Source organism: Chiroxiphia lanceolata, chromosome 3 (assembly GCF_009829145.1).
Source record: "Chiroxiphia lanceolata isolate bChiLan1 chromosome 3, bChiLan1.pri, whole genome shotgun sequence".
Taxonomy (NCBI): Eukaryota; Metazoa; Chordata; class Aves; order Passeriformes; family Pipridae; genus Chiroxiphia; species Chiroxiphia lanceolata.
This window is the reverse complement of record NC_045639.1, coordinates 3,706,576-3,725,347: the sequence shown is the minus strand read 5'-3', so window position 1 is coordinate 3,725,347 and position 18,772 is coordinate 3,706,576. Positions and strand designations below refer to the sequence as shown.

General features: G+C 41.6%; 1 long non-coding RNA gene across 1 annotated transcript in view; it reads right to left on the bottom strand.

Moving 5' to 3' along the window:
* Positions 1-590: 590 nt before the first annotated feature.
* LOC116784109 overlaps positions 591-18,772 on the bottom strand; it is a 38,888-nt gene continuing 20,706 nt past the window's right edge. The window contains exons 8-19 of the long non-coding RNA XR_004355959.1: positions 17,947-18,757; positions 16,609-16,809; positions 15,094-16,070; positions 14,739-14,847; positions 12,554-12,626; positions 10,885-11,012; positions 8,624-8,798; positions 8,053-8,182; positions 6,683-7,696; positions 5,777-5,805; positions 3,938-4,988; positions 591-3,832 (exon numbers count right to left, since the gene is read on the bottom strand). This is a non-coding gene — a long non-coding RNA (uncharacterized LOC116784109). The remainder of the gene's footprint in view (positions 3,833-3,937; positions 4,989-5,776; positions 5,806-6,682; positions 7,697-8,052; positions 8,183-8,623; positions 8,799-10,884; positions 11,013-12,553; positions 12,627-14,738; positions 14,848-15,093; positions 16,071-16,608; positions 16,810-17,946; positions 18,758-18,772) is intronic.

Sequence of the window (18,772 nt, the reverse complement as noted above, 5' to 3'; positions counted from 1 at the left end):
CTCCGCGGGGTTTACACACAGATCCGGGGAGAGGTGGATAATGCCCGTCACTGGGGGTTCTCCAACGACGCTTTGAATTTCCCTCCGTGATCGTGGAATTCCCGTTGCGTTGGGCCACTCGTTTCTTCCACGCCGGAGTTAAGGGATTTTTGCTGTGCAAACCTACAAGACTTTCTGTCGGAATGTCAAAGCTTATTAAAGTAGCTCCAGTGTGGAAAAGCTGTATTCTAATCTTCAGGATAGACAAACTGCCCTGTGATTTTTTTATTTTTTTTTTAAAGCACAAAATGAAGCCTTTGTAATGCAGGTTAACCTGACTTTAGTAACTTCCCTGACTTGTGTAAGCTTTAGAAATGTTTAAAGAATATTACCTGCACACAGCTGCCAGTGTTGGCAGTATAGTTATATATATGTTTTATACAGAGAGTCATATATAGGGTGGCATATGTAGTTCCAACAGTATTGGACATATAAGCTGTGCAGAATCCCTGTCATCTCACAGTAAGTTATGGAAATGGGAATAAACTTTTATACACCAGATCTCTAATGACTTATTTTTAGAATTCTTATGGCAAAGGGGGGCGGAGAAGGTTCTGGTGGGGTTTTGTTTGCTTTTAACTAAAGGCTTTTTTAGAGCTGCATAGTAATCAAGGAAAAACTGCACTTTACAAAATAGTTATGTTTTTGCTTTTGGTAAGTCCTTTTGATCATAATTCCTGTTATAAATATATTGATAACAGGACAGACTTGGGAATTTTTACAGGCTTTTACAGGGCCCCCAGGACATAAATTAATATGCAATAAGATTATTCCACGGAGCTCTGCAGTAACATTTGTATACAGGTTAACTCTATTTGGTGTTACTTGTATCATCCATTAGACTAAATTAGAATAAAGCAACCTTAAGAACCTCGTTCCCCTTTCTTCTAACAGAAAATTTTACAAACATCTTTTCCAGGATGGCTTTGATTTGGATTCAAACACCAACAGAGCGCAGACCCCCCCTCTAAAAGGAGACTGTGACAAGTGGATAGACTTCTCCAAAATATGCAATTCAAATCAAGAGTATTACTTGAAGCTGGAAGAGTTGAAGAATGCCCACCTGGAGACCATGAAAAAATTGGAAAGTATGTATCGGAACAAACTGCATTTAAGAGGAGCACATCCCTTGGACAAGAGAAGGGACACCTCTTTCAAGTCTTGTAGGTAAGTCGGGGGGGCACTTTTTATCTGAAGATTCTCAGATGCTTTGCAGGGAGCTGTAAAACAGCAGGCTGTGTTTGTGGGGCTGGAAAGTGTTCGTCTCACCGTCTCCTGTGAGCAGATGATCAAAGAACAGTCAGTTTTAATAATAAAAATGCTCATCACCTCGCTAACAGTCTGTGAGGTTCAGAGGAGGGTGTGCAGCAGGGACTGGGCAGCATGTTTAGGAAAGCACAGGGCCTTTCCCTAGGAAGTGCTGACTTGGTGATCAGCACTAAAACTGGGATCTGGTGTGAGTGCCCAGAGTGCTGCTCTTTTCCCTTCTCATCCCCCTCAGCCACTGTCCTTTTTGTTTCTAGCAATGATTCCTTAAAGTGAAATTACTGGCTTTGCACCAATGTTGGACTGGCTCAAACCAAGCTTTTTTTCCCCCCTTTTTTCAAGGCCAACTTGGGACAGGAGCTCGTATCAGCCTCTAAACTTGCACAAATCCTTTTCAGACTCCGACTTAAGTGATCCCTTGGGCTCAACTATATCCGACGTGTCTGACGTGGAATTAGCATTTGAAGGAAACGGGAGTGAAACCGGATCATCCTCGTTGGCTAAGCAACGGATTGAGAAGATGTGGGATGGGTTCTCCATGGAAGACTACATCTCCCGCCTCCCAGACAGCCCCCCCGTCTCGCCCACCTGCAGGAAGGCCTGGAAGAAACCCAAGGAGTGGTCCCCCAGAGTCACCGTGCCCAAGCCTTTCCAGATGACCATCAGAGAAGCTCAGAAGAAAGAACAGAACGTTAAATCCAAGTCACAGATCGAACTGGAGAATCACTTACTGAAGAAGCAGCTGGAGGAAGAAGCGGAGTGCCAGAAAAAATTCCGGGCCAATCCGGTGCCCGCCGCCGTCTTCCTCCCGCTCTACCACGACATCGTGCAGCGGAACGAGGAGCGCAGGAGGTCTGTGAAGGAGAGGAGCAAACTCAAGCTCTTGGCTTCCCAGAAACCCTTTAAATTCATCGAACGAGAGAGGCAAAGGAATGAAATCAGGAAAATGCAGTTAAGAGACATTTCCGTGCCTGAAAGTCCGGCCAAAGTGTTCAGAGCAAAACCGGTCCCCAAGTGTGTTTATAGCCCAGATTTTAATGAGAGGCTGAAGGAGGAGGAGCTCTACAGGGAAATCAGGATCAGGATGAGAGCTGAGGAGATGCTGCGTAATTCCTCTGTCCCCAACAGCAGGCTGGCCTTAAAAGAGACCAAAAAAACGAAGAAACACAAGAGCACTGACCCAAAGCAAACAGAACACAAACCCAGGATCAACTCCTGCATTCCAGACTTTGAAAGGTTATATGAGAGATTCCAGAAACGGCTCCTGCAGCAAAGGCAAGTGAAAGACCTCACAGTGTGTGAGCCCTTCAACCTTCTGACTTCATATATCCCCTCAAACAAGGGCAAGATTCTGAAGGACATTGAGGAGGACGAAGAGAAGCTGAAGGAAACCCGGTGGCCATTCGCCTCTCCCAGACGGAAACCCCAAATGAGGCATTCAAGTGCAAATTCCCAGCTCTTGGGAGCTGGAAAATCCAAGTCTCCCAAAAACACAGAGTCCACTAGACGAAGGCTACAAGCCTTAAGGTGACTACTTAGAGATGCTCTACTTTATATGTACTTTAAAAGTAGATATTTTTTTTTTTTTTTTTTATTTCTACACATGTAGTTAATTCTTCCGTGCAGTGAATACAGGACTGAATTTGTTAATATAAGGGCTTAATTATAATGTAAAACTTAAAATAATATAAACCAAAATACTTTAAATTTATGATTGTTGAAGAAACAATAGTATATTTTTCTCAGAATGTCCCTAGGAAAGGGATGAATGACTGCTGTTTCCCAGGATATCCTGAATCCCTTAAAATGGCACATACTTTGTGTCCTCTCATGGCAACCCCGTTTTCCTCCTTGGAATCATCTTTGCCAAAGCTTCCTTTGAAGTGGTGCTCTTGATTTAATATGAATTCAGCCTTAGTTTATTTTCCCCACCAGGAATTCACTTGAGGAAAAGAGAAAGCTGGAAGAACAACAAAAAAGGAACAGAACAAAGCAGAAACAAAGAAAGAAAAAATTCCAGAAAATTGTACTGGCTCGGGCTGAGGCCATTGACCCACATCAGAGCCTTGCTCAGATGTCTAAATCCAAATTAAAAACATTCAGGTATTTCGTGGCATTCCCCTGAATCCAGAACCTCTCATCCAACAATGAGAATGGGAGGTTCAGGATTGCATTGTATGTTAAACATACAATGTCTAAAAAAATAATCTAAGTTAACATGATGACGTGATAAATTAAACATTGTGCAAGCAGATAGTCAAAATGGTCAAATTTAGTGTTTCAACTGGGAAATATTGTCATTAGAACATATATATAGAAATATATATTCCACCTTAGAGTATTACAGATTAGCTAACAGGGGACTCCTGTGTTTTCTCAATTAACACATCAGCTAAAGAGGAAAAATTTATAACAATTCAAAGGAGAAGGAACAGTGTAGTTACAGAATAGCCTTGGCACAGCTGGATACTGGTACACTGGGGCAGTGAACATTCCACAAGTCACTTCTTTGTCCCTGCGGGCCCCACTGGAGAGGGAAGATTGGAGCACGAATATTATTTTAACTTCACACCTGTAAGAGCAGCTACCCAGGAAGCTGCTGGTGTTTGGGAGGAGTGGGATGCAAAGTTACCTGTAGGAGAGATACAACTGAAAGACTGTTCCTATATGACTGAGGGAAGCAGCAGGCAGGGAATGACACCAGTGCTGGGAGCTGGCACTCCAGGTGGCTCCAGCTCTCTGACACAGATCTAACCCCACAACTGCTGCTTGACCTGGTGTCTGGGGCTGATCTAAAACCATTTCTGCTTCTTGCTCTTTTTAATCTTACAAAAAAATTAATCCTGTTTGAGTCTTTAGTGAGGTTTGTGATCTGGCCTGGCACGATGGCACTGCGGGAGGATCACCAGCTTCAGGTGCTGTTGTGTGGAGATGGTGAGAGGCACGGGCTGCTCTGCCCCTGCTGCTTCATGCCTGGGCAGGATTCCTGGGCAAACAGGACTCCTAATTTCCAGTAACCAGGCATTCTGTTAGGAACAGGAGCTTTATAATGTATATGTCCTTGGAGATGATCTGCTGGCTCCGGGACAGAAGCAGAAAGCAATTGGAGTCAGAGTAGGTGGAGAGTGAAGAGAGACAGTGGGTGTTTGTGCAGATTTGGTTTGAGTTCATTCACCAGCAAAATTCACACTGCAGTGTTCAGCTTAATCAGATTTGAGGAGCTCTGTAAAACACTGGTGGCTTAATTCTTGTCTGCTCATAAAATGATGCCATTACAAAAGCAAGATTATTTCCCTGGTGCTGATGCTCTGGGGCTGCTCCAAAGGCTTAACCTGATAATGCTCATTTCAGCAGTTGGGGAACGAGGTCTGTTAGGGCAAGTGCTCTTCCAAGCAAGGAGCAACAAGGAAGTTCACTCCCTAAAATGGGGAATAACTTGCCTTGATGCACAGCCGCCACGTCCCAGGAATTCAGAGATGGGCAGGGAGAGAGGCAGGAGGAGACAGGAGTGTAAAATGCCCCCTGGATCTCATCCTTGACCCAGTGAGGTGTCTGTCACACACTGAGGATTACCACCCATCCTACCTGGATTATCCAGTGCTTGCTGTGATCCAACTGACCATTTCAGTTGATGAATCAAGTTTCATCATCCTGCTCTATTGACTGGTCCTCTGAAAAGCCAGCTAGGAATAAAGTGTTCTATGGGAGATCAACCGCTAAAGCAGCAGGATTCTCACCAAACTTTAAAAGCACTGATTTTTATTTAATGCTATTTGCATCCTGTGGTGTACTCTGTTTAATTTTGCTTAGAGCAGCTGGAAGATCTGTGTGAAATCAGCATTTAAAAACCCCCAAGTATCCAATTTTTTTCTTTTTTTTTTAAATCCCCAAAACCTCCAAGAATCCAAACTCAGCCTCTGTTAAACCTGTCTCTGCTTAGCCCAAGTGACAACGTCAGAGACGGGGTTGTTCAGTACTTACCTTTTATTTATCTTTAACTGGGACAATATTTAGTTTGTTATGTGCAATTTAGCTGCTGTAGAAAGTCACTTGTTGTATTATAAATTAGTAACAATTTCTCCTGTGCTCTGCTTCCCTTAGGAACGATGAGAAGCGGAGAAGGCAGGAATATTTACAAGAGTTCCACGAAATGGAAGAAAGAGTAAAACAGAGGCCTTTGCTTTTTGAAAGAGTCACTCAGGTTGCCTTGTTTCTGTGTTACTGCTCAATTCTTAGCTGCAGATGCTGAATAAGACATTTGTAGTCAAACATGTTTAGGAGACACTTGAAAAACACTTTTTAGACCAGTGTTTCTGTTTCAATCTCTGTTGCCCCATGTAAATGTTATTAATTTTTGTGACTAACCACTGTAAGTGTGTCCAGTTCAGAGCTCTGAACACAACCAAAAATTGCCAGCACAGGAAAGGAAAATCTGATGTAAAATTTTCAAGTATTGCTTTGCCATTCTTACCTGCAGTGAATAATCATTCCACTTGTCAGCTGCAATTAATGAAACAGAGGATAAACATCAAGAAAAGTATCAAAAGGCAGGCATTCAATGCATTAGATAACACAGAACCATTGTGGTTTTTCCACAGAAAAATGCCAGAATAGCTGCAGAAAAGCATTATTCCAACAGACTGAGAGCACTGGGGATAAACCCAGAGTTTGTTGCAAAGAAAGGACAAACAACTATTGTGCTCCAATGCTCCACTGCTGAAGATTTCATCTCCACTGATGCCAGAGAAAGGTAGAGGTTACTGAAGGCTTTTGTTTTTCTCACCCACTGCACATCTAATAATTCGAAAGGCATTTTTAGTGTGTAGATTTGGGGTGTTTTTTTAAATTATTTATATTATTTCCCAGGGAACTGTTTGACTATGTGGTTTGTTTTACTAATGTTAGTGGTAGTATGTGTTTTTTATTGTTCTTCCTGAATTAAATATTATTTCATAAAATGGAAGAGAGCACTGGTTATGTAATGCATGTCAAGGAAAAATGAAGAAAACCATTTTTTTGTTTTGTTTTGTTCCTTTCACCAAAAATTCTGGCAGGTTGCTAGTAAGTCACTTCATTTGTCATTACCTGATGAAGGTTTAAATTTAAACCTGATTTAAAATTTCAAGTCAATTTTTTTAAAATAAGCCTTATAAAAATTCGTTTTCAATATCCATTAAGTGTTATGATTTAAAGGGAAGCAGAAATTTAAAAAAATTGGAATATATAAGCAATACTGTTGAGTTACTTTTTAGCATAAAAGAGACTCTGGTGTGTCCCTTTTCCTTTCCCAGTTCCACCCCAGCCAAGAATATCAGGATTTGTCCTATATTACAGGAGGCTGCTTTAAAAAGTACCTTCCCAGAAAACAGAATCTCACCTGCCAATTGTCTTTTCAGAGTCATCGAGATCAAAGTGAGGGAAAGGGGATTCCTTGAGGGAGCAGCTGAGGACAGTCCCCACTCTGAGCAGTCCTGGGAGGAGGAGGAGGAGGAGGAAGAGAAGGGAAAAGGTGTCAAAATCTCCACCCCAGATGAGCAGTGCAGTGAGCTGGAGGATGAGGAAGAGCCCAGAGCCAGCCCTGATGCTCCTGAGCCCAAGTCCAGCCCACCCTCTGTCCGGAACAGCGAGGAAGAGGAGGAGGAAGCAAAGGCAGGCTTGTCCCCTGGCCATTCCCAGGAGGAGGAGGAAGAGGAAGCAAAGGCAGATCAGTCACTTGGCCATTCCCAGGAGGAAGAGGAGCAGGAGGAGGATCATTCCAGCCCCAGCTCTGGGTCTGAGCGCTCCCCGGAGCAGGAGGAGGAAGGTCAGTCTGACCCTGAGGCCGAGGGGGCCTCCCAGTATGAGGATGAGGAGTATGAAAGTGATGATTCTGAAGACAAAGCCAGCCATGAAGAAGCCAATTGACAGGAGGTCCCAGGGCTCAGGAACCTCTTCCATTGCTGGAAGAGGAACAGATATCAAAGAAAAAAAATGGTGCTTTGCTAGGGATACAAAATTCTGTGAATTTTTACCTCTTCGCTTCAGAGTCCTCCCAGTGCAGAAATTTGGTTTGTTCTCCAGTAAGAAAGCTCAAGTTACTGGTTTCCACCAAGAAAATAATTTACTTCTGTATTAAACTTCTTTATTCTAGTCTTGTGTGGCATTAGTGCACCTCTGATCTTAACAAAGAAACGACAACCATTGTTTAATAACAACACCTCGTGTGCTGTGTAAGGACTGAGGTCTCACATCCAGCTTTTTCCACGTGCTGGCAAAGATTTTGGAGCAGTAAATGCCATTATATCCCACTACAGGGACACTCTTTTTTACCTCAGGTAGCTCTTGTTGTGTCAAGGTATGGCAAGAAGTGCTGTAGTACCTCTTCTTACACACGGGTTACTCAGGGCTTCAGCTACTACACAACAAAGAATGGAAATAAAAGGTTTGGGGGTTGTTTTTTTCCTTCTCCTATGACTGACTTTCTTGCTAACGTGACACACACAGTGCTGGGAAACATCATATGCACAGAAAACCTGTTATTGTTTCTTCCTCCTTACTTTGTTACACAGTCTCTCAGTGTTTGAAAGTTTTTTTTAAACGTCATTGCTTTTATTTATTTCTGAAATGTGAGCATAACTAATGTGAAATTGAAACTTTTTTAAAAAAAACACTTGAATAAAATATTAATTAATAATTAATGAAAATACTGAAAATGTTAATCATTACTTCACAAGGAAAAAAATCACAGTTTACAATCTCTACTTATACCTGGCAGCCCCACAATCCAAACTCAAGGTCGGTTTGCTTGTCTTCGTGAGCATTTTGTAATTCTGAAGAGTTGTCCAGTTAATAATCACACATTACTGGGACTTGTCTCTTTAGGAAATTAAATCTTTTTCTGAAAGAAGGCAGAGGAGCTGTGAGTTATGGCTTTTCTCAGATTATTGGAAGAGATTTCAAATCAGAAAAACAATCAATGTGTTTCTAAGATCTGACAGCACTGGATTAAGTGTTCTAAAAGAACGAATATACAATTGTTGAATTATTAAAATAGGGAATAAAAGTACTACTAAAACTCCTTTGAACTGAAAGTAGCAAAATCAGTGCTTTTTAAGGTTTTAGAAGATGCAGTTGAGGATCTATGTATAATTTGGATTGAGTTTTTCACTGAAGTTTTTTCATATTAACCTTAACAGTAACAGAATTAATGAACACTGAAATATGATATAAAATATGCTATAACCTTCTGGAGGTTGTAAGTCAGCTTTTTTTTTTTAGCATTTTTGAAAAAGTCAAGCAGAATCATGTGGAATAAAGAGATCCAATGGATGTAGTTTACTTGGATTTCCAGCCTGATGGCAGTGATGGAAGAAGATATAGTTCAGTTTTAATCAGTGCAACTAAATGCATGTGAGGGTAAAATATATTCCCAAACTATGAAACTGGGGGAAAAGCACAGTTCCATCCTGAATACTGCATTCCTGCTCCTCCCATCTTAACAGGGAATTATGTGACTGGAAAAAGGCAACAAGAATGATCAAATATAAATGGTTTTAATACAGGAAGGTACTTTAGTTTTCACATGACAATATACACCAGGATTCTTTAATTTGGGAAAGAGAGGGGAGATCAAACTCGGAGATATTAAAGGAACCACTTATGGAAATCAGCTTTTCAAAGTGGAAGGATAATGAGATTTAGGTAGGAAAAAAAAAAACAACAAACCTGTTCAGCAATTGCATTACAAACATAAAGGGATAAACATTCCAGCAAGGCATTAGAAAGGAAAGAAAGCGAAGAAAAATCAGAGATGACAGAATAGAAACGGAGACTGACGGGTCAAGGTGAATTAAACCTCGTGAAGCAAAGTAAAAAATACTTCAAACAAAGGAGAGGAACATGTAGACAAACCAGAAAAATTTAAAGAAAATAACTATATTTAAAGAAAAGAACCAGTAACTTCCACGTGAAAATCGAAATCCAGGTGAAAGATTTTGGCAAATTACAGTAGAAGCATTTTGAGGTAAAAAGCTCATTAAAGGAGAAATGCTGATGAGTTTGTGCTTTCAGGGAGGCCGCAGGAGGGAGATGAATAGGAAAGTTTCTCACAGATTATTGAATATTCTGTCTTTAATATTTTAATTAATGGCCAGAGCACAAAAGTAGAAACATGTTCAAAAATTTGCAAAGAAAATGAGAAAGGTGCATCTGGAGAAAGGATTAAAAATACCACATGGGAAGAAGGGGATAACTTTGCATGTAGGCTCTAGTATTAAATAATAAATTCCAAGTGCAGGAAGAGTGTTTCTCTATAATAATTATACATATTTATTTTTGAAATAAGAAGCCAGAAGTTTTGGATATTGTGCTTTTTCAAGCATTCTTTGTATTTAAAATAATGTTTCCTCTAGAAACCATCTCCTCGTGTGCATAATTATCACAATATCAAGCAGGAGGTTACATCCTCTTTTCATTTGAGGAAAAAATTATTACATCATTATCTTTTACAGATGAAGAGAATAACAAAAGACCTTCCTCACCTTCAGTGGAATTACAGTCTTACATCTCTGGTTGTATAATTTTTTGGTTAAAAGAAAAAAAAAAAGAAAGCCCTTGCATGCTCCTGCAAAACTCAGAATTGCTTCTTTCTTCAGTAGGAATTTCAGGTATTTGAGGAATGACAGATCAGAACTTAGACTTACAAACAGTATCAGAAAAATTCCTGTCCCTACTTTGTACTACAAACACCCAGCAGTCAGATGGGGCAGAGAAATCAGGGATCACTGGGCAAGGCAAACCACACAGACACAAAGTTATAGGACCTGATCTAGTGTTTTAGATAGCTTTGTTAAGGAATAACAGCATTAAGAGGTTTCCACTGTGCTGAGTGTGCACAAACACACCAACAAACCCTCAGCCCAGTCCTGCTGGGCATCTCTGCACACTCAGAGTAAGCACCACTGTTTAAATCCTTCCACAGACAGCTGAGCACATCAAACAGCCTGTCTGTGCCCAAGGAGCACAAGCTCTGTCCTCCCAATCCTTCCTTTTCTTCCTCGTTTTTCAAGCCCTTTGATTGAGTCAAATTAACTCATCCATTCTCCCAGCAAAAGGGGGTGAAGGTTAGGAGATGACAGGGACAAGCAGGACTTCACCCCTTTTAATTCTGTCCAGTTATGATCCGTGTGTCACAGACCTGCATCCCAGGATTATCCACACGGGACAATCCCCCACATGCCTCGGTGGCTGTAGCACAACAGAAGGCACGTGTTAACTGGCAAGAAATATTGTTATTTCCTGATAATTAACACCATGTTTAATTTGATTTAATTGAGACCATGTTTAATTTGATGAGCACAAACGGTACAAGCAAAAGCCAGTTGTCAACAGGACTAAAAACAAGTGTATTTGCACCTGCCCAGCTCAAAACTTGCTACTAATAGTTAGGGCTTAGTAACCAAAGCCGATTACTAACAATAGTTAGGCAGGTTACAATAAGAAGGTTAGTAGGATTAGGCAGGTTACCAACTAACAGTAAGTAACCACACTACCAGCACAACCAGGAAATTCTAGTTGCCAGGATAATGAATTGCTACAAACCATCTTGTTTCCACACAATTCGGATTTTACACGCAGGCTTCCACACTTCCACGGGCACCTGGTTCTCAGGAAAGGCTGCTGGTCGCTCGCCGTATTTTTAAGGCCTGTTTCACACCATCCCACACTTTCTGAAACGGATAGGAGATACATAAATTACATTTGTGATAAGTAGTAAAAGCAAACAAAGGAAAAAAATCAGCTTTTTGTGTCTCGTGCTGATGAAGCTCTGCTCTGGGGAGCTCGGTCCAGCAACACCTTTATCCCTGAGGAACTGGGATTGCCGAGGGCGCCATCGCAGCCACTCGAGCAATGAGGCCTCAGACCTGACGCTGAAGGGGCCACACAAACAGCTGGCGTGAGGGAACAAAGCCCTTGAAATCCAGTTTGGGGCTTTGAACTCTGAGTTTTCTGAGAAAAAGGAGCAACTCCAAACGTTACACAGCAGAGCGTCAGCCCACAGTGCTGAGGCCCAGCTGACCGACGCACAGGGCCTGCTGATCCCGTCACTGCAAAATATCAAGAAACACCTATTAACGGTTCATAAAATTACTTCTTTTAAATCCCTGTTCAGTTAACTTCATTTCCTCGGTGAGAATTTCCTATATCCCTTGCCTGTTAACTGGATCCATAGTTTATTCCTGGGTGAAACCTTCCTTCTCCTCATACTCTGTTAATGCTGATTTAATTCAGGCCTAGCAAGCTGAGGCTGAGTTTAACTCTCCTCAGGGAGCAGGCTGGGTACCTGTTTGTCTGCCCCAGCTTGTTCCTGCCCCTGAGAACTGGCTCACAGGCCCTGCTGCTCACACAGCTCCCTTCCCTCCCTTTCCCACTCAAAGGCAGCCCAGTGTTGCCCAGGAATACTGTTTCCAGCCAGCCACACTACTGCAGAATATTCAACTTCATATAAAGAGTGACTTGGAAAAAGCTGCTCAGTTTTATGCCACAGCCTCTTTTAGACACATCACAGGCAGTTCCACACCAAAGCCAACTGTGTTCCCACGTCCCACTAAAGCAGAGCCAGTAATTCCAAAACGTGAGCCAGACTCCATGTGAGGCCACACAGCTGAGCCCTGCACTGGTTACCTGTGAACACGCTCAATGTGACACTAAATGAAAAGAAAATCCACTCAGGAAAATGTTTCTGTGAACTATAACTCCTCTCTTCAGGACACAGCTGCCACATCCCAAAGGAATTTCCATCCCCTGCTATTCCTGGCAGCTGAAGGGGCAGGAAAGCCATGTGGGGAATGTCCAGATACAGCAAGAACCTTCCAGCACTCATCCTACTTTCAACTCCATTCTCACAAGGCCTGTATCTTGACAAAGAAAACTCCTACAAGGCCTGCAAAAAGCTGTGAATTCCTCAGGCAAAAGAAATTCTGGAATGGCCAAGTTTTAGGATAAAGGATCCAAGTCTGTAGATGAGATTTCTGAAGGCTTCTCAAAAGGGAGCACAAAACTATCCAAAGAAACTGCACAGCAAATTTGTCTACTTCTGCAAATCATCTTGCAGACAGCAAGCAGTTTTCATGATGTTTTAAGATTTTAGCTTTTTTTTTTAAATAATAGTTTTATCAAAACCTCAGTAAAAACACAACATCTAAACAATGGCACAGAGATGCTGAAAATCTACTTCCCTTTCTCTGAGTTTCATTCCAACCCCACTCACCACCAGGAGCTCCTTTCAGACATCACCCATTCAACCCAGGCCTTCAGCTCTGCTATTTCCTTCAGCACACATCCTGTAAAATAATGGAAAAGATCACAACTTGATAAATTATTTGTAATTTGGGTATACGTGGTCGTGAATACAATTCACTTGGCATAAATAAGAACAAAGGGTTGAGGCAGCAGGACCTACTTGATAAAGTATTTGTGATTTTTTTTTTAATCCTTAACCAATCTCTGGTTTCACAGAACCAGAAATGAATAAAAGTTTGTTTCAAGTGACAGGGAACAATCTCTCTCCTCTCTCCTGGCCACTTACTCTTGAACAGGGTCCAAGGCTTGTAAAGTCCAGATCAAAAAGTCCTGAGCATTCAGTAAATCTATTCAACTTGCTAAAATAGTAGCAATAATCTCAGGAAAACACTCCACACCACAACAGAAGCTCTTTCCAGCCATTTTGGAGAGGATCAGTGGGAGCAGAAGGGGAGGGAAGATCAAGATGACCACAAGTGAAGGTGGGGGAAGTAAAGAGCAAGGGGAGCTGTTAATTTGTCTTGGTGATAATACACCAGCACATCCCAAGTGTGTATTATTTTTTATTTACTGTACATAAATCACTTCTCAAACACACGAGGGATCTATTATTTCCCTCAGACTCGTTTCAGGCCAAGCACACATTTCTTATAGTAATTTTTAAGAATTCCACCTTTGCTGTTCATGAGATTTTTCCCTTATCCAGAGATGAGCTGGGAGGTGTGGCCCAAAACAACTCTTTCACCAGCAAGACTGTGTTGCTGGAAGACATATTTGGTTATTAAGTAGAAATGAGCAGACAATTTAAGATTTTCTACCTCTCCCCAAATCAGTTGAAGCCACTAAAATTTCCACAAATGCTTACTCAGTTTTGTTTCCTGACCTGTTCTCCTGCAGGCCACGCTGCTGCTTTGTGCCATCACATGGGAGAAATGAAAATAAAAGCAAAGAGGGCAAAGCCAACGTCTTTCAGCAGTAATTCCAGCCTAAAGCATGCGGAAAGCCCTCCTGAGGGCTGGGGTGCTGTGGAGTCACAAGGATCTGTTTGGCTCCACAGGAGAACTGAAACACAAACCCTGACAACCACTCCCCACCAAAAAGCAAAAAAAAATGCTGACAGGGGCAGATTTCCTTTTACTGTCTTATTATTTTCCTTTTCTGATTTTTAGCAATCAAAATCCAACCCCTCAGCTCTGGAGTAAATCTGATTTTCCAAGAAGAAGTGACCCCTTTAAAAAAAAAGAGAATCCTAACAAAATACAACCTACATTCCAAAGGGTAAAATAAATTTCCACATGGGAACTGTGACACTCTTCTAGGTTTTTTGTTTGGGTTATGGCTTTTTTTTTTTATTTGGTGGGGAGGAGTGGAGGGGATTGTGTAAGGCTTTTTTTTTTTTTTAGAACTTCCTGCAGCATAATCTCTCTGGCCTCTGTATCCCAGACAATCTGCTGAGGAACATCTACTTATATCCCAGTCACACAAAGAACAATCGTAACAAGAAGCATTGTGCTCTCTACTATAAACACCAGTAGAATAAAATAGAAAGATTGGGGGAAAAAAATGATTAAAAATAGCACCCTTTTCTTTCCAGAGGAAATAACGTGATTTTTACCCCCGTGCCTTTTGTCAGTGTTGTAACAATGGCTCATTTTAGGCCATATCTGGGTGCACTCAGGACCAGGAAACCCTGGCACAAATGGACTGTGGCAGTGCTTTGTCTGCACTGTGTGTCTGGGCCAGCTCTGCAGGCTCTGAGGGACTTGGAGGTTCACAGAGCTGTTCCAGGGGGTAGGCTTTCCCAGAGCACAATTCCAGTGACACCCGCAGCACTGGAGAGCTCTGCAGGTTGTGACAGTGATGGTGACTTGCTGAAACATCCCATCTCTCTAAATAAAGTTGTTCATTTTGCACTGGGGCAGAGGTTCAGTGACCTACTGCTGATCAGGCCCCAGCACAGTTCCAAGCACTTATTCCCAGGGAGATCCCTACCACTGACTTTGCAGGAACCACAAAAACTCAGTTCTTCGGATTTGCCCTGCTAGAGAAAAAAAATCCCAATAAAAATCTATCCATCCCCCTTAGCCCCATAGCAGGATTGTGGCCTGCAAACTCACATCCCTGGAAAACATGGAAGCATTAGGATATCTTACGTGCACCCCCCACTGTTTTTCCAGGAAGAATCTTCACTACCACCACCATCATGTTTTTCCTTATGCCACTAGAAATACACAGCTGGCATTGACTCCATATGCTTCCTTCCTAATGGGAATACCAAAGGATCACATTAGTTATTTTTTTACTAATAAAAAAGTCATTTCAGGCTGTTTTCAATACCAATGGATATTAAGGGAAACCTTGTACTCCTGCAACATCAAAACCTGCCCCCTCTTCCCATTCCATCTCTTCCAGTAGAGAAAATAAGCAACAAGCCACCTTTCTTTTCTATATTTCAAAAGTCAAACTGCTTTGGAGGAAGCACAGGCACTGAAAAGAAAACTGCTGTACCCTGACATCACACCTCCACATTTCCTCTGATAAGCAGCTTCTCATTTTCCAGCATCAAGATTCCCCCCCCCCTTTCTTTGTCCTTTTCAGCTTGGATTTTTAACTCCTCCCTTTCAAAAGAACAGCTGGTTGTGCTTGGTGTTGGTCCCCTGGGTTTGCACCTCCTCTCCCACCCAGACTTCCTTCCAGACAGGTCTCCTGAGTGATCCACTTTAATTAACAAGCTGTCCTGGGAAAGGGGGTAAAACACCACACGGTAAATGTCTATTCTGAAAACCAGCTGAAAGTGGTGATGCTTGTTACTGTTGAAACTCTTGATGCTCAGCATCAGGAGAGGGCACTTGTTTGAAAAAGTGAGGTGGGAGGTTAAGTTTTTGTAAGAAAAGTACTTTGATGGAAACAGGGACCAGAATTTCACTCCCATATCACTCAGGGCCCATTTTAAACACTGAAAACAAATGTTTTCCACAACGAAGGCACCAGAATCCCCACCAGCTCAAGAAATTTGCTATATTAAAGCTGTGTGTTATCTTGTCAGCACGTAGAACTCTCCTGTAGCAAGGCCTTTAATATTAATGAAATCACGTCTGTGTTTCCCATTCCTGGATCCGAGTCCGGTGCTAATGACACTCAGGAGCAGCAGCTGTTGGCAGACACAGCACACACCATTCCAAAGGGCTGAGTGCTTCCCCCCTCCTCTCCAGCCTGTGGGACATAGGAGAGATCCATCTTTCTCCAGGCATGCAGCAAAGTTTCATGCTCGGGGCTCTCTCCATCTCCCAGCTGCAGCCACTGGAGACTGAAGCTCTTCACTACTTGCTGTCTCTCCATTAGGATTCCTCCCCAACTTCCCTGTTCCACAGCACTGCAGGGAAATATTCTGGCCAAGAAAATACTCCTTTCCTGTATCAACTTAAGATTGTGATGCTGTATCTTCCTGCTGGGGTGATTTACAAGTATCTCCCGACCTCTGATTCCTTTAAAACCAGAAGTTGTAAGTCAGTGTTTAAAACTCCAAGGCTGACTTTACATTGCTCCTTAAGGGAGTGGGTGGACTGAGTGTAAAGACTGGAATTCACCTGCACTTGAGTCCCTCCCACCTGCTTAATCTCACTGGCACTTCTGGCACAGGATTCCTGGTCAGGGAAAGCCCAGAGCTCATCCCAGTGTGTGGGTCACCACAGAGATATAAAGCTCATCAGCCTCTGAACAAATTCAATTTGTGGTCAGAGACAGAAATGACTCCTGGTGAGTATCCAGGAGTGAGTGACTGCCTTCGCCCTCACAATATGGCCCATGGAAAAAAGAGAATGTGGAGTGGTGTGCTGAGCAAGTGAAGAAATCAGGGAACTTTTTCTAGGGTGATGGAAACAACACTGACAGCACTGGGGAAAACCAAGTTTTCTTCACCCCCTGCAGCACAGATGTGAAGTTATAGGTCAGAGTCACCTCAGCAGGAGGTGCAGCTGCATTAGCAGAGGAAGGAATCAATCCAGTCAATAAAGCAATTGATACCTGTCTATAGTTAGAAAATGCCTTTTACAGAACAAGCTGTTCCTCTGGACCACTGAGAAATGGAAGGGTTTTATTGAGTTTCTAAACACACAGAGGCATGTATAATTGATATTGTCTGACTGCCAGGCATTTAGAGCCTCTCAGGATTTTAAATGCTCCCTTCTGTTGTGCTTTCCTCCTCAAGAATGCATCCAACAGCTACTGGAGAAAGAGCAGACATGTAAAAGTTATGAATTTCCTCAGCAATGAGCAGGGGGATGGTAGACAAAGCTTAAAGTAGACGATACCAAGATTTCTTCTGGATCAAATCAACCAAAAGATGCCTCCTAACCACAAAGGGGAAGCTGGTCCAAGGAGTAAAGAGCTTTTTAAATGTAAAACTCACATCAACTGTGCAGAAAGACTCACTTGGTGTTGTGGAGAAAATATTTTCTTAACGGTGTAAAAGCTCACAAACATTCCATGAAGGAACATCTAACTTTCATTTCCTTATTCCATGAAAAAATATTTTATTAAGATGGGATTTACAATACAAGACAAACTTAGTGGATTATTCCAAGACATCAGTTTTGCCAGCAGACCAAAAAATGAACTCTGAGCTTTTTGTTACCACTGATGTCACCAAGAAGTGAAAACATTGACAAACAGCTGTATTTAAAAATCTATTATAAAGCAACCCCCAACACCAAGCAGACATAATCCATACCATCGACACTGTAGGTTCCTAACCCTTCACCTCATCTCAAAAAGAATTAAAAAGGGGCATTTTTGCAGTGGGTAACTAACTTGGATTTGTTCTCCAGTTTATTCTCTTTAGAGCTATCAAAAGTAAAACTTCTAAACAGTCAGTTTTATACTTACTCACATAGGCAGTAAACCTGTTTCTCTAAGAAGCATTTACAGAGTAACAGAAAAAACAATGATTTTTATTTTCTTTTATATATAGGAAAGCAGGTTTGGAAGCTGCATGGTTCAAAACTCTTAATTTTTGAAGAGAAAACGAGAGGAACACTTGGATTTTTGTGGCAGGTGAAGATGGGCCCCGGAAGCAAACCAAAGTAAAATCAATAAGCACCAAGAGAATTCAGGTGAATTTTTACACAGTCTCGTTCCTCACGACTAACAAAGAGCCTCAAATTTACCTTGGTGTTATGGAGCCTGTAGAAATCTCATTTTGCACCAGCCAAAGTCAGAAACAGCAGGTTGAGATGAACAGAATTACACTTTTCAGCATGTCAGCACCTGCCCCTGCCTGCTATTTCTGGGAAAGGCACAGGGCACATTCACCAACCACAATTCCATTGCAATTAGTCTAATGGCAAAAACTTTTGGCTTTACCTTTCTCTCATTTGGATTTTCAAGCAACCCTTTTATTTCCTCTTGGATTCTTCTCAGCATAAAGTGGCCAACTTTGTCTTCAGTTCAAACTGAAATAGCAGAAGATCAATAAAGGTTTTCATCAGAATGATAACAAAAAAAAAAATTCAATATGTGTCTCATGGAACCACAATTTAGACTCTCCACAGAGGTGGTTTTCTATTGGCAAAGTCAGTAAAAGACTTTCCTCATAAATAAGTTTCACCTTAATATATTAATAAATAAATAAAAATAAAATTAATAAAAAAATAAATTAAAATTCAGCTTGTGCACATCTGAGCACATGGTACAGGGGTTTTACTCATTGGGCAGCAGGTTTGGTTCACAAAATTTCACATCTGCTGCAACAGATGCAACAATAAATACCTGTATTTATTCACATGAGAAATGCATCTCTAATCCAGTTTGCACTTGTGGTGTTTTACAGTTAAGAGATAAAAATAGAAGGAGTTAGAGAAAGCTGGGAGGAATATTCATTTAAATTTATTCATTTAAACTTCTTCATTGAGATCTACTCATAAGAAAAATCAGATGTTTGAAGAGTCCATAGAAATTGGGTGAACTCACCTGGAAAAGCCACCTATCTACCACAAATAGATGAGTTTTCACAATTTGCCACAAAAACATGGCCAGGAACAGGAAAAAAAGTATCAATACTGACAGGTACTATCTTGAAATAGGGAGGTCTCCATAGTTTGATTTTTTCATCCATCTCACCTTACAGGCACGGCTTTGTACTCAGAGAAGTGACAAAAAGCAGGTTCTAGGGGAGCTGAGAAAATAAAAA